The sequence below is a fragment of the Peromyscus leucopus genome, chromosome 1 (assembly GCF_004664715.2).
Source record: "Peromyscus leucopus breed LL Stock chromosome 1, UCI_PerLeu_2.1, whole genome shotgun sequence".
Classification (NCBI taxonomy): domain Eukaryota; kingdom Metazoa; phylum Chordata; class Mammalia; order Rodentia; family Cricetidae; genus Peromyscus; species Peromyscus leucopus.
This window is the reverse complement of record NC_051063.1, coordinates 81,704,997-81,722,176: the sequence shown is the minus strand read 5'-3', so window position 1 is coordinate 81,722,176 and position 17,180 is coordinate 81,704,997. Positions and strand designations below refer to the sequence as shown.

The 17,180-nt window shown below is 45.5% G+C and overlaps 1 protein-coding gene across 4 annotated transcripts in view; it reads left to right on the top strand.

Annotated features, from left to right (window-relative positions):
• The first annotated feature begins 3,633 nt into the window (after window positions 1–3,633).
• The window catches only part of Tnrc6a (trinucleotide repeat containing adaptor 6A), a 175,906-nt gene continuing 162,359 nt past the window's right edge, over window positions 3,634–17,180 (top strand). For all 4 annotated transcript variants that reach the window (XR_003734367.2, XM_028867876.2, XM_028867877.2 and 1 more), the window contains exon 1: window positions 3,634–3,868. The gene's annotated coding sequence lies outside the window, so the exon portion shown is untranslated. The remainder of the gene's footprint in view (window positions 3,869–17,180) is intronic.

Genomic DNA, 17,180 nt, shown 5'->3' with positions numbered 1-17,180 from the left:
GTATGTGTATGAGTGTTTTGTCTGCATGGATGTCTGTGCAGCAGGTGTATACCTGATGCCTGTGGATTTCAGAAGAGGGCATTGGATCCCCTGGAACTAGAGTTACCCATGTTTTGTGAGCCATCACGTGGTGTGAGAACCGAACCTTGGTCATCTGGAAGAGCAGCCAGTGCTGCTAACCACTGAACTATCTCTCCAGCCCCGATTCCTTATTTTTGTTATCCCTGGGTCATAAAAGTAGTATATGTTCAAGCATCAAAGCTACTTAAGAACATGTCTTGACTATTAATTATCATGGAAATCCCGTGTCGTGTGTCCCGTTCCCTCCCACACCCCCCTATGGTTGGGGAAGCGGAGAATCCCACAGCCTGCTGCTTGTAAGCTGAAGATGCAGGTAAACCAGCTGCAGAGCTCAGCTGGAGTCTGAAGGTCTGAGAACCTGGTATATACTGGGAACCCTACTCTGCAGGCCTGAGATGAGATTAATTGTCTAAGTCCAGGCAGGGTACTAATTAGTATCTTTTGTCAACTTGACGCAAGCTAGGGTCATCAGGGAAGAGGGGGCCTCAACTGAGAAGATCCAGCCATTGGATTGGCCCAGAGGCAAGTCTGTGGGACATTTTATTGATTAATCATTGATGTAGGAGGGTCCAGCTCAACGTAGGTGGTGCCACCCCTGGGCAGGAAGCAGGCTAAGCAAGCCATGACATGTAGCTTTAAAAAAAAAAAAAAGTCTGTGTAAATGAACTCAATGGTCTTTTTGTAGGCAGCATTCCTCCATGGTCTCTGCTCCAGTTCTTGCCTCCTGGTTCCTGCCTTGAGTTCCTGCCCTGACTTCCTTCTATGATGGATTGTGATCAGGATGTAGAAGCCAAATAAATCCTTTTCTCCCCAAGTTGCTTTTGACCAGGGCCTTTATCACACCAATAGAAAGCAAATTAAGACAGATAGGCAGCCAACATAAGGGAGAAATTCCTCTTCTGCTATTTCTCCCCTGTTTGAGCCTTCACAGGATTGGATGGAGTCCATCCACATCAAGAAGGGCAAAATACACAGCTGAGTGGCTCAAAGTGTTAAGTTCTGTCGGCTGTGATAGTACATGTCCCAGCACTCAGGAGGCCAAGGCAGAAAGATCAAGAGTTCAAAGCCAGTCTGTGCTACATAGCAAGAGTCAATCTCAGGGGAAAAATATTAATCTCACCCATAAATATTCTTACAATTATACCTTGAAATTATGTCTACTCTGGAAACCCCATGTCTAGGCAGGCTCACACACAAAAAGTCATGTACCAAGTACCTTTCTTCTGAGGATACAGTACTGTACAAGGTTGCTGTGCTGGGGGTCAGTTAGTAAGGTACCTACCATAGGAGCATGAGGACCTGAGTTCAGATTCCTTAGCCAGGGGAAAAGCCAGTTAGGAGAGCACAAACCATGATTCCAGGGCTCAGGAGGCAGAGATAGGCAGATCTCTAAGGCATACTGTCGAGCTAGCCTTGTCATCTGTGAGTGGCGGCAGGTTCAACCTGAGACCCGGTCTCAAAAATAAGCTGGAGAGCAATTGAGAAAGACACCCAATGTAACGGCTCATCTCAGTATGCCCCTGCTGGCAAACAGGCACACGCACACAGACATGTACACACATACACAGGAAAAGGAATTAAGGGTCTCCAGTTGCTGTGCAAGTTGACCTGCACAAGACTTGATCTTCTTGTCCTGCTAATAACTACAATCCCTGTCCCCTAAGACAGCCACGTTCCCACCAAGAGCTAAGTCTCAAGATGGACACTGCTAATGGTCATGCTGAGCACCCTGGTTTTCTGCCCTTTCTTCCTCCTATCTTGAAGGCTCATTTAAAAGAATGTCAACTCTAGCCGGGCTGTGGTGGCACGCGCCTTTAATCCCAGCATCCGGGAGGTAGAGGCAGGCGGATCTCTGTGACTTCGAGGCCAGCCTGGGCTACAGAGTGAGTTCCAGGACAGGCACAAAGCTACACAGAGAAACCCTGTCTCAAAAACAAAACAAAACAAAACAAGAATGTCAACTCTATTTACCCAGAATTTCTCTAGGATGTCTTGGTCCTCCATGTTGAAGAGGACAGCCATACAAACTCTGGCAGAAAACTATATAGGTCTACACCCAGCCCCAACTCCTACCCAAAACAGCCTTTCTGGTCTGTGGGAAACAACCTATCTTGTCCTTATCGAGCCCAGCAAGGACAGGCAGTTAGCATTTCTCCACAGACCCCTCCCTCCTCTGCTCTCATTATCTAGGACAGTGTAGGCAAACACTTCTCCTCCGAAGCAAGCTCCTTCCTGGGGGGGGAACGGGGACGAGGGACGGGGGACGGGACACATTTGATGTTATTGCCCATCTAGTCTTCCACACAACCTCCTGAAATGCCCAGTGACGGTAGGTCACACTGCCCTCCCCCCAAGGAAAGTAGCCCACCACCTGTTTGCTTATTTGTTTCAACCCGGATGAGAGGTTAATGTTAACACCATGGAGGAGGGGGAAAATCTCCAACTGATGTGTAAATCGAAGCAGAGAAAAAAGAAATCAAGGAGATAACGGGGGGGGGGGGGGGTCAGTAGCAGAGGAAGTTTCCTCTGTTGAGTGGCTTGGGGGTGGGGATGGGATGGGGGTGTGTGTGCAGAAGTCGAGTTCAGGCTGGGCCAATAGAAAATTTTCACACTGCGTTTGTGTGGCTCTGGCATTGGGATCTGCCACATCTGTCTGAGTTTCCGGTGCCTCTAACAGACAAGATGCCTGTCAAGGATAGAGCTCCACACAGTAGCCTCTGTCCCAACTCCACCCGTGTGTGTGTGTGTGTGTGTGTGTGTGTGTGTGTGTGTGTGTGTGTGTAACCTGAGAAGGAGCCTGTATGAGGAAAAAGAGGATCTGAGTGTGTGAATAAAGGAGCACAAAGGGAGGAAACTGTGCGGCAGATTTTTAAACACAATTTGTGTCTTGATTCGGGAGTGGGAATGAGGAGAGAGCGACAGACAGACAGAACACGAAGGTTTCCACCCACAGAGGTCCCAGAACCAAGTATAAAAGGAGACATTGTAATCAGAGAGCCAGCCGGCCCCACCTGACTCAGACTGCGGCTGAGGGGTGGGAAGAGGGACTAGAAGGTTCCACTGCAGCCAGCTCCTTCTTCTACAGGTCCCCCCCAACCCTCCCCGCCGCTTCCACCTCCACAGTTGGTGACGAGGTTAGGAAGCTGTGGGTGGGTGGGGGGGCAGTCATCGGGCTCCCCAGAACGAGGCAGGATGGTGTGAGCTCAAGCTCCCTGCATTTGCTGGGGCAGCGGTGGTAACACTTGGTTCTTCAAGGCTGGAATTCAAATGAGGCTGGCACTGCTCCAAGTCTCAGGGCTTAGGAGAGAGAGGCGCATTAACAATTCATCAAGATCAGCCTTGCGTGGGCTCAGCCTCCCCTATCTGCGTCCCTCCCTCTGTCACTGATTTTGGGGGGGGGCGCTCTTCTAGAAGCACTTCGTCTGTCAGTCTGTGAGCAGAGGTGGGGGTGGGGGGGTCTGAAGTTAGGCAGATTTTTCTCATCACATGATGGGGGACCTGTATCATGTGATGGCTCCGGTGATGTTGGAGGCGGCATGTGACTCCCAGGGCTACGTGGGCTCAAAAACAATTTAAATACAAAAACACACGCAGGTTCCCCTCCTTTCCTTTGCCTTTTGGTCTGGCTCTCCCTACCTTTGCGTTGGTGCCTGACCGAATGGAAACCCCTTCTTCGTTTTGCAGCCTGTGAGCTCCGGGTACCTGGAGACCAGGCAGGCCCCTGTGCTGCCCCCAGCCCAGGAGCCGTGCCCCCCCATCATTCTGCAGTCCTCTGACTCTCAGCCTGGTAAGTTGCTGAACACTTTAACAATTATCCGGGAAGCTGTCCTCAACTGTCTCATTAGCATGCACAGGACACCCTCCCAAGGCAGGGTGGAAGGGAGCTGGGGGAGGGGGGGAGCACCCGCGCGCGGCTCTGGGGAGCTAAGCTCTGGGCCCTGCCCTGCTAAGCTAGGTCCTGCTGGGGTGGACCAAGCAACTGCGTGTCCCCTGCGGCCCCCGTCTGTCTCCTGCTACTCTTTTCTTCTGCTTCCTCTAAGCCTCCCCACCTCTTACCTTGTTCTTTTCTGCCCCCTTTTCGCGTCCCCCCCCCGCCCCCCGCGCCGCACCTCTTATCTTATCTTTACAAATCTTTTTGTTTTTGTTTTTGTTTTGGATACCTAGATTGTATGTCGTTTCTGTCCAGGGCTGAAAAGGCCAGGTCCTAAGGACTTGGAGACTGGAAATGTACTAAGGTCCCTTGTCATTTTTCCCCCTTCACTCAGATGATGTTGCCATTGGGATTGTTTGAAGGTTGTCTGTTAACCCCCCAGATGCCAGCCAAGCCAAGGCTCATCAGGTGACAGGAAGCAGGGTGACAGCCATCAGGAGGCAAATCTCTGGGACTCCAAACATTTGACTTTGAGGGAGACATCGAGGCTGCAAGCAGAGCCCAAATCCAGTGCCCAGGGGCATTCTCGGGTGCCACACACAGGAGAGCTTGCTCTGAATTTGAGGCCACACCTTTGCAGATGGAGGCAGAATTAGCTGAGAAACTAGCCTTGGGGAAAGCTGATGTGAATCCCATGGGAATCCCATGGTGGCAGCCTCTGTCGGCACAGAGCAAGTGGGTGGCTGCAGGCCTGCAGGTATCTGTTCAGCAAGAAACAACTGAGCACAGTCCACCCAGCAGCTCAGGAAGAGAATGTCACCTTTAACCCCTTGGGGAAACTGAGGCACAGAATGACATTAGCTTACTTCCTTAAAGTCACACAGCTGGTAAATGACTATGTGGGATCTGAGCACCAGCAGTTTCTCCCTAGGGACTACGGAGTTAACCATCATGGTAACCGGCCTCAAAAAGAAAAAAAAAAAAAAGCTAGCCAACGGTTACCATGCAACAGGTACCGTGCAGGTTTGGGGCCACGTTTGTGCACAAAACAAAAACACCCTGTTCTTACACAGATCACGCAAGTCACTGCACAAGGCCATCTATTGTTTCAAACCAGGGTATTTGCTAAGAAAGAAAAGAGCAAGGTACCAGGAAAACATAGAAGGCAGATTTCAGGCCGAAAAGCAGGGATAAAGGGAATGTGGTCAACGGAGGCTTCTGTGATGATGTGATCTGAGAAAGGAGTCAGAGCCAACAAGGTGAAGGGTCAAAAAGATCTCTGCAACCAGAGAGAGAGGCAGGGACAAAGGCCTGGCTAGGTGACCAGGAGCAGGCCCTTGAGGAGCAGTGAGAAGCCTGTGGGCTGAGCAGGGTGCGTGGATGTGACTGTGCCAGTTGGGGTGTTCTGGACTGTAAGGGGCTCTGTAGACCTTGCTTGGGGTCTTAGGTTTCATCCCAGGATTGATGAGCAACCATGGAAGCCTAAAGTAGGGAACTGGATTTGCAGCATGAAGAAAATCCCCAGGAAGTGAACCAGTGTGTGTGTTGGGTTGCAAACCACCTCCAAGGTAGTGACTTAAAACAGGGATGGTTTGAAGCTCTTTGTTCTGGGAGTCAGCCATTGTGGCTGGGAGGACGTGAGTGGCACTGTGCTTGGCAGCATTGGCTTGTCCAGGTAGGTGGCCAGGAGGCTGGCTGAGAGTAGAGGTCATGACCAGGGACTGCTGATGGGCATCGAAACTGATCAGGCCTTCTAACAGTGCACTTTGGTTAATGCAGAGACGGGTAACTGGTGGTCAGGTGATGGGAGCAGTAGCTGCTGAGTGCTTAGCCTGAAACAGGACATCTCTATCACTCCCCCCAAGGCCCAGGGGGTAGAAAGATTGTAAGAGCCGGAGGATGGAGGAGTGTTGTGATATGCTATCTTCTGCATATGGCGTGGCCATTGCAATTGTAAATACACAGCAGCTGTGATTGGATAAGCCCTGCGCATGCACATACATACACACAAAGGACCGGAAGTAGGAGGGGACTGTGTTGGGGGAAAAAGAAGGGATCAGAAGAAATGGGAGAGGGATAAGGAGTAAATAAGAACACAGTACATTGTATATGTGTATGAAATTGTCAAAAATAAAACAGAAACACAGTAAACAAATGGCCTGGGCTGTGTAGCTCCATCTCCAGCCTTTGTCGTGGGATGGCTGGGTCGGTCCCAGCAGCAGCCAGGAGGGGAGCCTCAGCCTGCAGCCATTCTCCAACCTCTCTTGCATTCCTGCTGCTTCAGCCCCATTGGCCTAAGCCAACTGCACGGTCAGGGCCAGGGTGGAGCTGTGAAGAGCTGGGGTGGGTGACATGTTCCTATAACCCCAGCACTGGGGGCTGGTGGGGGGGACACAGACAGGTAGATTTCTTAGTCTTATTGGCCAGTGAGGCTAGCTGAATGGATGAGCTTCGGGCTCAGGGAGAGCTTGTCCAAAAACCAAAGGTGGATGGAGTGTTGGGCGCCATTTGTTGCTGGAGAGTTTCTCTCCAGCTCCCGCCAAAGTGGAGAGTGACCAAGATGAGATACCCAACATGACCTACGTGCTCAACACCTGTAAGCACACACACACACACACACACACACACACACACACACACACACACGATGAAGTGGATAGTGCCTCTATAATATTGGGAGGAACTGAAGCCAAGAGGTAATAGGAAGCCAGTTTTGTGCCCAGTGATAAACCTATCTTGATCATACACCATTTTATGCTTCGGACAAACAAGGGTCTGAATGTGTGATTGGGAAAGATATTAAAGGTCTAGGATGAAATGGGTGTGGTGCAGCAAGGTCTCCCCACATTATTGAGAATGTCCAAGAAGATTCTTGAGATGTTGCCCTAAAATGAAATTTAATCCAGATGGAATTCGGTATGCTTCTATTTTTATACAATGACAGCGCATAGGAAGATCCAGGGGCAAAATGGACATGGCTCTGGGGGTTGTAGGGATGGGAAGGAGGTGGTTTAGTGTAGTAGTCATGCAGCTGGGCAGTGTGTAGCTGAGATACAGGTCATTTTGAAGAGGGGGATGGGAGTATCAAGGCAGGGAGTGGGGGTTGGAGAGCAGAGCAGAATGCTTATTTGTGAGTGGTATGTAACATGAATAAAAAATTTCTTAATAAAAAAAGAAAAAATCCAAGAACATTAAAAAAAAAAAAAAAAAAAAAAAAGCAGAGAGATGTGTTTAAAATCATGCACTGTCTCCAGTAACTTTGAACTGCTTGGGACCAGGTACCTGGAGATGGTGGTAGAGGGTAGTAGCCAGGTTGAATAATCAGAGAGAGAGAGAGAGAGAGAGAGAGAGGGGGAGAGAGAGAGAGAGAGAGAGAGAGAGAAAGGGGGAGGGACTGAGAAGGAGAGGAATGGAAGGTGAGCCACGGATTCTACCAAAGCAGAGTAAGACCGCGAGCAGTGGTGGAGAATGAGGGAACTCTCCAAGCAGTAGAAATCAGAGTGAGTGAAAGAGGTGCGTCCCAGGCTGGCCTGAGATGTGAGAGGCCCCTGCCTCAGCCTTCTGCGTGCTAGCATTACAGGCGTACTTCACATCACCCAACCCCAGGTGACCAAGTTCTGCCAGATAGCCTGCTGGGAGCATTAGTGTCCTCTGCATCACCTGCACACTTGGTAGGAAGGCTGGCTTCCAGGTCCCCACCCCCCACTCCCAGGCCTTCTGCACACTTGGTAGGAAGGCTGGCTTCCAGGTCCCCATCCCCCCAAGGCCTTCTGCATCCTCACCCACTGTTTAACAAGAACCTTGGGTGATTCATAAACACATTGAAGTTTGAGAAATGTGGGTCTGGGTTGTTGCTGGGAAAAACTGATGCTATTCTGAGCGAGATAAGAGAGGGAATCCCAAGCCCCACACTCCTTATTTTATTCTCCTTTCAGAGCAGGTCCTGATTTAGCCTTACTTGTGCCGGGTTTTTTATTTTATATATTATTACTCAAAATTGAAAACACATACATATAGAAAACATAGCAAAACCTACATAACCATTATTACCATCAATAATTCTCAGCTCATAGGCAATCCTCTTTACCCCGTATCATTCCTCCCAACCAGGACTATCTTAGATTAAATCTTTGGTATGACATAATTTTACATATAGAATTTTTGGTTGGGTTTTTTGGGGGGGGATTGTCTTGTTGTTTTCTCTTTTGTTTGTTTGTTTTATGAGACAGGGTTTCTCTGTGTAGTCCTGGCTGTCCTGGAACTTACTCTGTAGACCAGGCTGGCCTCAAACTCACAGAGATCTGCCTGCCTCTGTGTTGGGATTAAAAGCATGTGCCACCACTGCCTGGCATTGTTGTTTTGTTTTGAGACTAGGTCTCTCAATGTAGTCCTGCCTGTCCTAGAACTCACTGTATAAACAAGACTGGCCCCAGACTCACATTGATCCACCTGCCTCTGCCTCCAGAGTGCTGGGATTAAAGTTATGGGCTACCACACCTAGCCCTACATGTTCTTAACTACCTCTCTTTTAATTTAAAGAAAAAAAAAAAAAACCTCTTTAATTTTTTTTTCAGTGCTAGAATTGAGCCTAGGCCTTTCACAAGCTAGGCATTCACTCTGCTGTGGAACTGCACTTCCAGCTCCAAGGACTGCCCTGCCTGCTTTAAACATATTATGTCATCACTACATCCCCCCAAATCAAGAGTAAGTCCTTATCCTGAGCTATCCAGTTAGTTAGTGCATATTGGCAATTGTCATCTGCCATTTAATCTTTTATCAGTTTGAACATTTAAATAAGCCCACTTGTAGCAATTGATTGGTATATCACTTACCACCTTCTTTAATTGATTGATTCCTTCTCCCCCCCCCTTAGGATTTGTGATAATAAAATCACTTGGCCCAGTTTGGGCTTAGCCATTCACAATGTTATTTAATACAGTCCTCTGTCCTTTGTATTTTCTGTAAACTAGTAATGAGATACAAAGGGAAATGCTTTTGAGAAGATGTTTTAGGGCCTGGAGAGATGGCTCAGTGGTTAAGAACACAGGCTACTCTTCCAGAGAACCCAGCTCTGATCCCCAGCACCCATATGGTGGCTCACTTGCTAATGACTTCAGTTTCAGGAGATCCAGTGCCCTCTTCTGGATTCCTTGAATATTGCACACATTGGTGAAGATACGTACATGCAGGTGAACACTCCAACACATAAAATAAAAAATAGATAAACCTTTTTCTTAGAAAGAAGAATGAGAAGATGCTTAAATGAGGCATACCAGAGCACATACAAAGTGCATACACGCAGCCTGAAGCATCAGAAGGCTGTTACAGCCACTTGGTACCCAAGGAGCTTGCCCACAGTGTCTCCTCATCCTCCCTAGCAGCTATTTGGTCTTGACTTTATAGTTTTATCGCCCACATGTATTCCTAAGGAATGTCTTCTTTAACTCCTTTTGGCCTTTGTGAGTGTAGCTCTGATGCAGGTGTTCTTCTATCTCTTTACTTACTATTTTGTGAGGTTTGTCCATATTGATGAGAGTAGCTGTAGAATCCGTTCATTTCCACCAGTGACAGACTACAGCTGATCATCTGCTCTTAACTGGCATTTGGAATGTTTCCCTGGTTTTCTGCTCTCATGAATAATGCTACTATACACCATCTCCTGCGTGTTTGGTGCTGTGCCCGTGTAAAATGTCTCCAGGCTATGTGCACACAGGGAGAAGTCCAGGACCGTAGACCATGCATCAGTTCAACTCTGCAAGAGAGAACCAAACTGCTCTCTGCTAGTAACTGCCGTTCCTTTACAGTTCATACATCTTTTAATCTCTTTTTTTTCCCCTTGATTCCTTGCACCAGCTAAGGCCTCTAATAAAATGTAACAGAAACAAAAACAATTACCCTTGTCTCCTGACCTCAGAGGAATAGAGCACAGCATTATGCAGTTAGGTAACATGGTTGCCCAAGGGTTTCTTTGTTGGAGTTTTGTTTCTTGTCAGATTAAGAAAGTTCCTCTGTTGCTCTGAGTTTTCTTTTTGTCATTTTTTTTATTTTTTATTTTTTTTTAGTTTCATCAAGGGGTTTTTCTTTGTCTTTTGAGATTCTAACCTGGTTTCTCTGCTTTGCTCTTTTAGGGTAGTGAGTGATGTCTAACTCTCAGACTCTAGGCAGAAGTTCCCAAAGTGGTCTCAGCTTTACCATGACCATGTAGCATCATTTTGTGCAACCAGATTTACCTTGGCTATATTATATTTCTAGGTTTGAGTTGGTCTATGAGTATATATTAATTTACTCTGTGTTCAGGAGAGGAATATTCCTGTAATTTCTCTCCTAACAATCTTACCAGATTTGGATAAGAAGCCTGTGCCACACAGAGAAAATGAATTTGGGAAATTTCTGTGTTGTATTATGGTTTCTTGAAGGAGTTTGGATTAGGTTAGGAGACTTCTTCCCTGAATATTAAATAGACTTTCCTAGTCAAGGGGGCTAGAGAGATGGCTCACTGCTTAAGAGAAATGGCTGCTCTTGCAGAGGAGCAGACTTTGGTTCCCAGCACCCACATGGTATCTCACAACCACTTGCAACTCCAGTTCTTGGTGACCCGACACCCTTTCTGCCCTCTGTAGGATGCTGTTTGCACGTGGCTCTCATGCATGCACGTAAGTTTAAATAAATAAATCCTAAAGAAATTGCTGGTGAAGATATGAGAATTTAGAGTTTGCTTCATGAGAAAGTTACAAATATGGATTCATTGTTTTTAGTAGATGTGAAACTCAAGATTTCTCCATTTTGATAAATTGTTTTGTTTTGTTTTGTTTTTCTGGGCATTTGCTCATCATTTTGTGATTCTCAATTTTATTTTCACAAAGTTGTCATAATATTTTACTATTTTTCTGTATCTATAGGCCTTGGTGTCCTTTTTATATGCTCTGCATTTTTCTTCCACTTTTTTTTTTTTTTTAAACAAAGCATTTACCCATTCTGTCCTCAAGTTGCTCAAAGAACCAAATTTTAAAAAAATTAAATTGGGGCTGGAGAGATGGCTCAGAGGATAAGAGCACTGATTGCTCTTCCAGAGGTCCTGAGTTCAATTCCCAGCAACCACATGGTGGTTCACAACCATCTGTAATGAGATATGGTGCCCTCTTCTGGCGTGCAGGCATACATGCTGTATATATAATAAATAAATCTTTAAAAAAATTAAATTACAAAGAATTGTGTTTTGTAGGCCGGGCGTTGGTGGCGCACGCCTTTAATCCCAGCACTTGGGAGGCAGAGGCAGGCGGATCTTTGTGAGTTCGAGGCCAGCCTGGGCTACCAAGTGAGCTCCAGGAAAGGCGCAAAGCTACACAGAGAAACCCTGTCTCGAAAAACCAAAAAAAAAAAAAAAAGAAAGAAAGAATTGTGTTTTGTTATACTTTTTTTTTTTTTTAAACAAAATTTGTTTTTGTTTAAAGAACCTATTTTTGTACCGGCATGATGGCTCCATTGGTGAAGGTACATGCTGCCAAGGCTGACAACCTGAGTTTCATCCCTGAGACCTCAAGGTAGAAGGAGAAAACAGGCTCCTGCCAGCTTTCCTCAGCCTTCCGTGTGTGTCCATGACATGCACACACTCGCTCCCAAACTCACAGATCAAACACACATGATAACAGCCAACAAAAACGTGAAAAATAAAAATAAGAGGACCTGCTCCTGATTTTGTCCATCCTCTTTATTTTATGTTTGCTTTCTAATTTAGTAATTTCTTCGTGTTAATATTTCCTTCTAGTTTCTTTGAAGTTTTCTTTTCTTTCTTTTTTTTTTTTTTTTTTGTTTATTTTTGTTTTTGGGATGGGGTCTTACTGTAGAGACTAGGATACTCTTGAACTCACCGAGATCTGCCTGTCTCTGCCTCCCAAGTGTTGGGATTAAAGATATACACCACCATGCCTGGCTTCTGTGAGTCTAATTTACTATTTTCTTTGAAAACTTCTAGATGTGAGTGCTTGGATCTTTGAGTCTTCCAGCTTCACTTCTTTCTGGTGTAGGAACGACTTTAGCTGGTCCCCATACTTTGCTATGTAATGTTTTTATTATCATTAATTTAAGAATATCTTATCATTGCCACCCGGAAAATTATCTGCAATGTCTTCCTCCTAAAACATGAAGGGGATAGTTCTTCTCTTCTCATTTTTTACTGTTGACTCTTGTCAGAGAACACACCCTATGGTTTCTTTCTTGTTGAGATATTCTTTTTGACCCAGGACATTGATAATTTTGGGTAAATTTTCCATGTGCACTTTAAAAACAATGTATTTTGGAAATTGGGGCATTCAACTTTTTTTTTTTTAAATCGCTTATATTTTGTTATTTTGTGTGTTTTGCCTGCTTGTATGTGTGTACTAAATGGGTGTAATGCCCAAGAAGGCCAGAAGAGGGCATTAGATGCCCTGGAACTGACAAGATGGCTGGTTGCTGGGAATCCTACCGGGGTCGTCTGGAAGAGCAGCTGTCTCCCCAGTCCTGTGATTCAAAATTTTAAGTATGTGAATTGTATTGTGTAAGTCTAAAAGAATTTTTTGTGTGCTTGTTTTCTCTGGATGGAGAGAAATCTGATAACATCTTTCTACATAATTGCAAAAATAATATATGATTATAGAAAGATTCTTTATATCTTATGTTGTTTCTATGATTGTAGACAGTTGTATCTTTTAGTCCTTATGATATCTTAATCCAATGGGTTTTTTTTTCTAATTTTTACTTTAACGTGTTTTGCCTACATGTATGTCTATTCACCAATGTGTACATTAATGTTTTTTAAGTTAATTTAAGAGTTGTTTTTTTTCCCTCTACTACATGGGTCTTGGGAATAGAACTCAGATCATCAAGCTTGGTGACAGTAGTCTTTACCTGTTGAGCCACCTCATCATCCCGACTCACGGCTTCTTAAACCTTCTGTATGCCGTGGGCTCCTTTAGCAGTCTCATTAAATCTTTGAAGCCAGGTTGGATACCCACTTGTAATTCCAGGACTCAGGATACTGAGACAGGAGGATTGAGAGTTCCAGGTCAGCCTGGGCTACACAGTAAGATCCTATGATCATCAAGAACAGAAATAATAATAATAATGATGATAATAATAATAATAATAATAAAGTACATAAGAAGATAGTGGTACTTTATGGATTTCATCATTTGCAGATTTGGGGATCTGGGGCAAAGGGCTGAAGCAAATCCCTCACTGATAACAAGGAACAGTTTCATGAGTATGATAGATGTCTGCAGTGATTCCTATGAGCCAGTGTCCTGTAACAAAGGGTCATCTAGTTCCCATGCAGGCTGTGTGGCCCTGGAGTCTCTCTTCCCCTTGTTGTGCCGTTACTTCTCGGTTCTTCAGAGATGACGAGGCCATCTCCAACTCTCTCCTGCTGTCAGTTCAGAAGATGCCCTGTAGGCATTTGATTTTGTCTGTGTTTGTGCTGTATTAGGCTTCGGCCTGGGCTCATCTGCTAGAAATAATTTCCAAAAGCATTTGATGGGCACTTTGTAAGTGCCAGCCACCAATCTCAGTGTTTTCCCTAGTTGGCTATCCGGTTCTAACCAAGGGTGTTCAATTTGTGTCAAGGTGGAATGGGTGCACATGGGTATGAAGGCCAAAAGTCAATGCTGGTGTCCTCATTCTCCACCTTGTTTTTTAAGATATGGTCTCTCATTGGACCCAGATCTTACTGATCACCTAGACTTCTGGGTCAGCAAGCCTTTGGGGTCCTCCTGTCTCCACTTTCTAGTACTGGGGTTACTACCGTGATCCTGACTTTTTATGTGGGCATTGGGGACCCTAACTTAGGATCCTAACTTATGCTTGCTCAACAAGTACTTTACACTCTGAGAAATCCCCCCTAATCCAGAGTTTTTTGACACTGAGACATGGCATTGTCATCTACGAATGTGTTGAACCTCATTTTTAGCTGTCCCAGAACACATACAGTGGTATGGGCCACAGGCTAAATATCCCTCAATAGTCCTTGATAGCAATTTTTGTTTGTTTGTTTGGTTGGTTGGTTGTTGCTATTTTCTGTGTTACTCATGGTAGATCACAATAGGATTTTCCCATTCCCAGTCCTAGTTATTTGTTGAATACATGACTTCAACCCCCACAATACTGCGACACACAGTCAGAATTCCCATCTGATTGGGGCAGCAGCTGAAGCGTCAAGTGGTTAAATGACCTGCCCTGTGAGCGAGGCAGACTACTATGGATGTTGGATACAATGTTCAATGGATAAAAGATGCAAATATACTCAGCAGTTGCCAGAGAAGATCCACAGTGGTAAGGGAGGAAGACGATGGAGCTGCTCTAGAGGTATATAATCATGTGTGTGATCCTCATTGACTTTAGTTAATATTCTAATTCTTTGAGAATCTCCTATGATGTATTTTGATCAGCCTCACCCCTGACTCCTTCTCTAACTCCTCCCAGATCCACCCCCTCATCTTGATACCCTCCCAATTTTGTGTCCTCTTTTGTTCTTTGTAATAGTCCACTGGATTTACCTGGTGCTGCCCAACTCAGCAGTGTGGGTCTATTCCTGGAGCATGGTTGCCCTAACCAGGGGCCACACTCTTAAAGAAAACTTACTTTTCTTCCCGCAGAAGCGTCGACTGTCCATAGCTCCTCCATTAGGGGTGGGGGCTCCTGAGCCCCTCCCTTCTGTGCTGGAAGCTGACTGGCTTGCTCTTCAGCAGGTCATGTGCCAACAGCCATAGCTTCTGTGTGTGAGCTCTTGAGCGCGGTGGTTCTGCCATGAAGATGCAATTTCACCGCAGCCCTCCCCAACCTATGGCTCTTAATACAGCCCCCGCCCCCTTCTGCGATGGTCTCTGAGCCTTGATTTACTTTATATTTCATGATGACTTGTGATATACTGAAGGTTGCTGAGTGGCACCAAAGGATGACCTCTAAATAAACACATTTGTCCCGGTTCAAAATGTAGATTGCTGAAGTGGGTTTTTAAACAAGTTTGGAGACTGCTATGCTAAATCACTACTTTCTCTTCAGAGAGAATATAATTGATGGATTGATAGGTTTGTTTTTGTTTCTCAGCACTGAAGACAGAACCAAGAGCCCATGCATGCTAGGCAAGAACTCTGCCACTGAACAACAGCCCCATCACTAAAGCCTTTTTTTTTTTTTTAATGATTTATCTGTTTTCATATTATGGGTAGCAGTGTTTTGCCTGCATGTATGTGTGTGTACCACATGGATGCAATACCACTGGAGTCCTGACAAGGGTGTCAGGTCCCCTGGAACTGGAGTTTCAGACGGTCATGAGCCATCATGTGGGTACTGGGAATTGAACCAGGTCCTCTGAAAGAGCACCAAGTGGACCTAACTGCGGAGCCATCTCCCCAGCCCCACCCCCAAAGGCATCTTAATTATCATCAGAGCTAAAGAAGCAGTCTTGTTGCTGTGATAAGGCTGTATCTGTTATGTCTTTCTAAGCATGTTCTATGTCTTAGAGTTAGGGAACTTAGAGGCGCCCCTATTGTTGTGGGGGGTCTCACTCTCAGTAAGTAAATCGGAGAGGGTAAAGCAGAATGTATTCTTCTTGTCTCATGAAGTTAACTAGTAACTATCATAGAATTAATTCTGTCTCCCTACTGCCTGAGAATCACATTAGAAGGTAAGGAATTGCCTATTCATTGAGGCATAAGTCAATAAGCAGAGCCGAGTAATGAGAGACCGGGGAGCAGTGGGGTAGATTCAGTTCTGCTGGGTTGGGATTCTTAATAACTCAGCTGTCACTCCAGACATTTTCACACTTTTGTGTGGGGAATGGAAGGAAATGAAATCTAGGCTGATAATTGCAGCCAAGGTAACAACCACAAATGTGAGCAGGAGAAAAGACCTTGACAGAGATAGCTCTCAAATTGGATGATAAAAGGTATGTTGCAGTCCATAGAATGATAAGGAGAGAAACAGTTAAGGAAATGTTCCATATGTAGGGGACAAGGTAGGCACAGAGGTGGAAGGTCAGTTTTTTTGGGCAGAGGAGGTCATGTGCCTCCACATCTGTATGAATCAAGAGAAAACATGGATGACAGGAAAGGAGGGAGGGAGGTCTGGGAGGAGGAATGAAGGAGACATGAAAGAAAACAGGAAAGAGGCCAGCTCACCCAGCTTGAAGACTTCAAGAGGGGGTCGACCAGATGGCTCGGCACATGATTGTGTCTACCACCAAGAGTAAGAGTTTGTCTGAGGGTCCACCCGCATGGTGGAAGGAAAGAACAACTCTAGGAACTTGATCTCTGACCTCTGCACATGTCCTCTCTGCCTCCAGATGTGTGCCACCATGCCAACTTCTTAACTGGGTTCTGGGGGTTGAACTGAGTTCTTCTTGCTCATGTAACAAGGTCTTTACTAACTGAGCTGTCGCCTCAGTCCCAGCCTTTATCATTTACATCCATGTTCCTAAAGTGAAACCAACGCATCAATAAAACAGTCCTGTAGTTTTGGGGTTTCTGTGGCAAAAGCAGTGAGGGGAAAAAATGTCACCCACTTAAGCATTTCATAAGTTTGAAATGGCCAAGAAAATAAAAACTGACTACATACTGCTGTTAACAGTGGTTCAAAGGTACTGGGCTCAAGATGGTCAGTCTTTAACAGGATATAGCTGGAATTCAGTTGGTAGGACATAGTCTTTCTTAGCTCTATCATTTGCATATCATTGTTTACTAGTGTAAAATTTGCCTTTTGTTACTACTATGTTGTGTTGTGGCTCTGATTAACAAAAATAGATTAATGACTAAAATGTGGTTCACTGAAGTGTAAAAGCAATGATAAAAATAGTTCCAACCATTGCCGCAGAAGCTTAATGAGAGAACAGGGCTTCCAGATCATCTGTGATGTGACGATTTCACCAGAGCGGCTGGCAGGGAAAGTGTGAATGAGAAATGCGGCTGCGGAGATCTGGAAATTGGATTTCACTGAACAAGAGATTGTCTGCCCCGGATCTTCCATTAGCAGCTTTGTCAGGTAGCTGTGTGACTCAGGCAGAGGTCTCACATCATTTCCAAAGTGGAATTACCGGTGTGACTAACCAGTGTTCTTCAGCCACATGCAAAATAAGCTGGGGCTGGAGCTGAGTGGGCCAGAGCTTCCCTGGTGTGATCAAAGCTTTGGGGTTTGTTCCTGTACTTAAGAGAAAAGTATTAGGTTTCTAGTTTAGTAATCACTCAAAATGCAGAGTGAG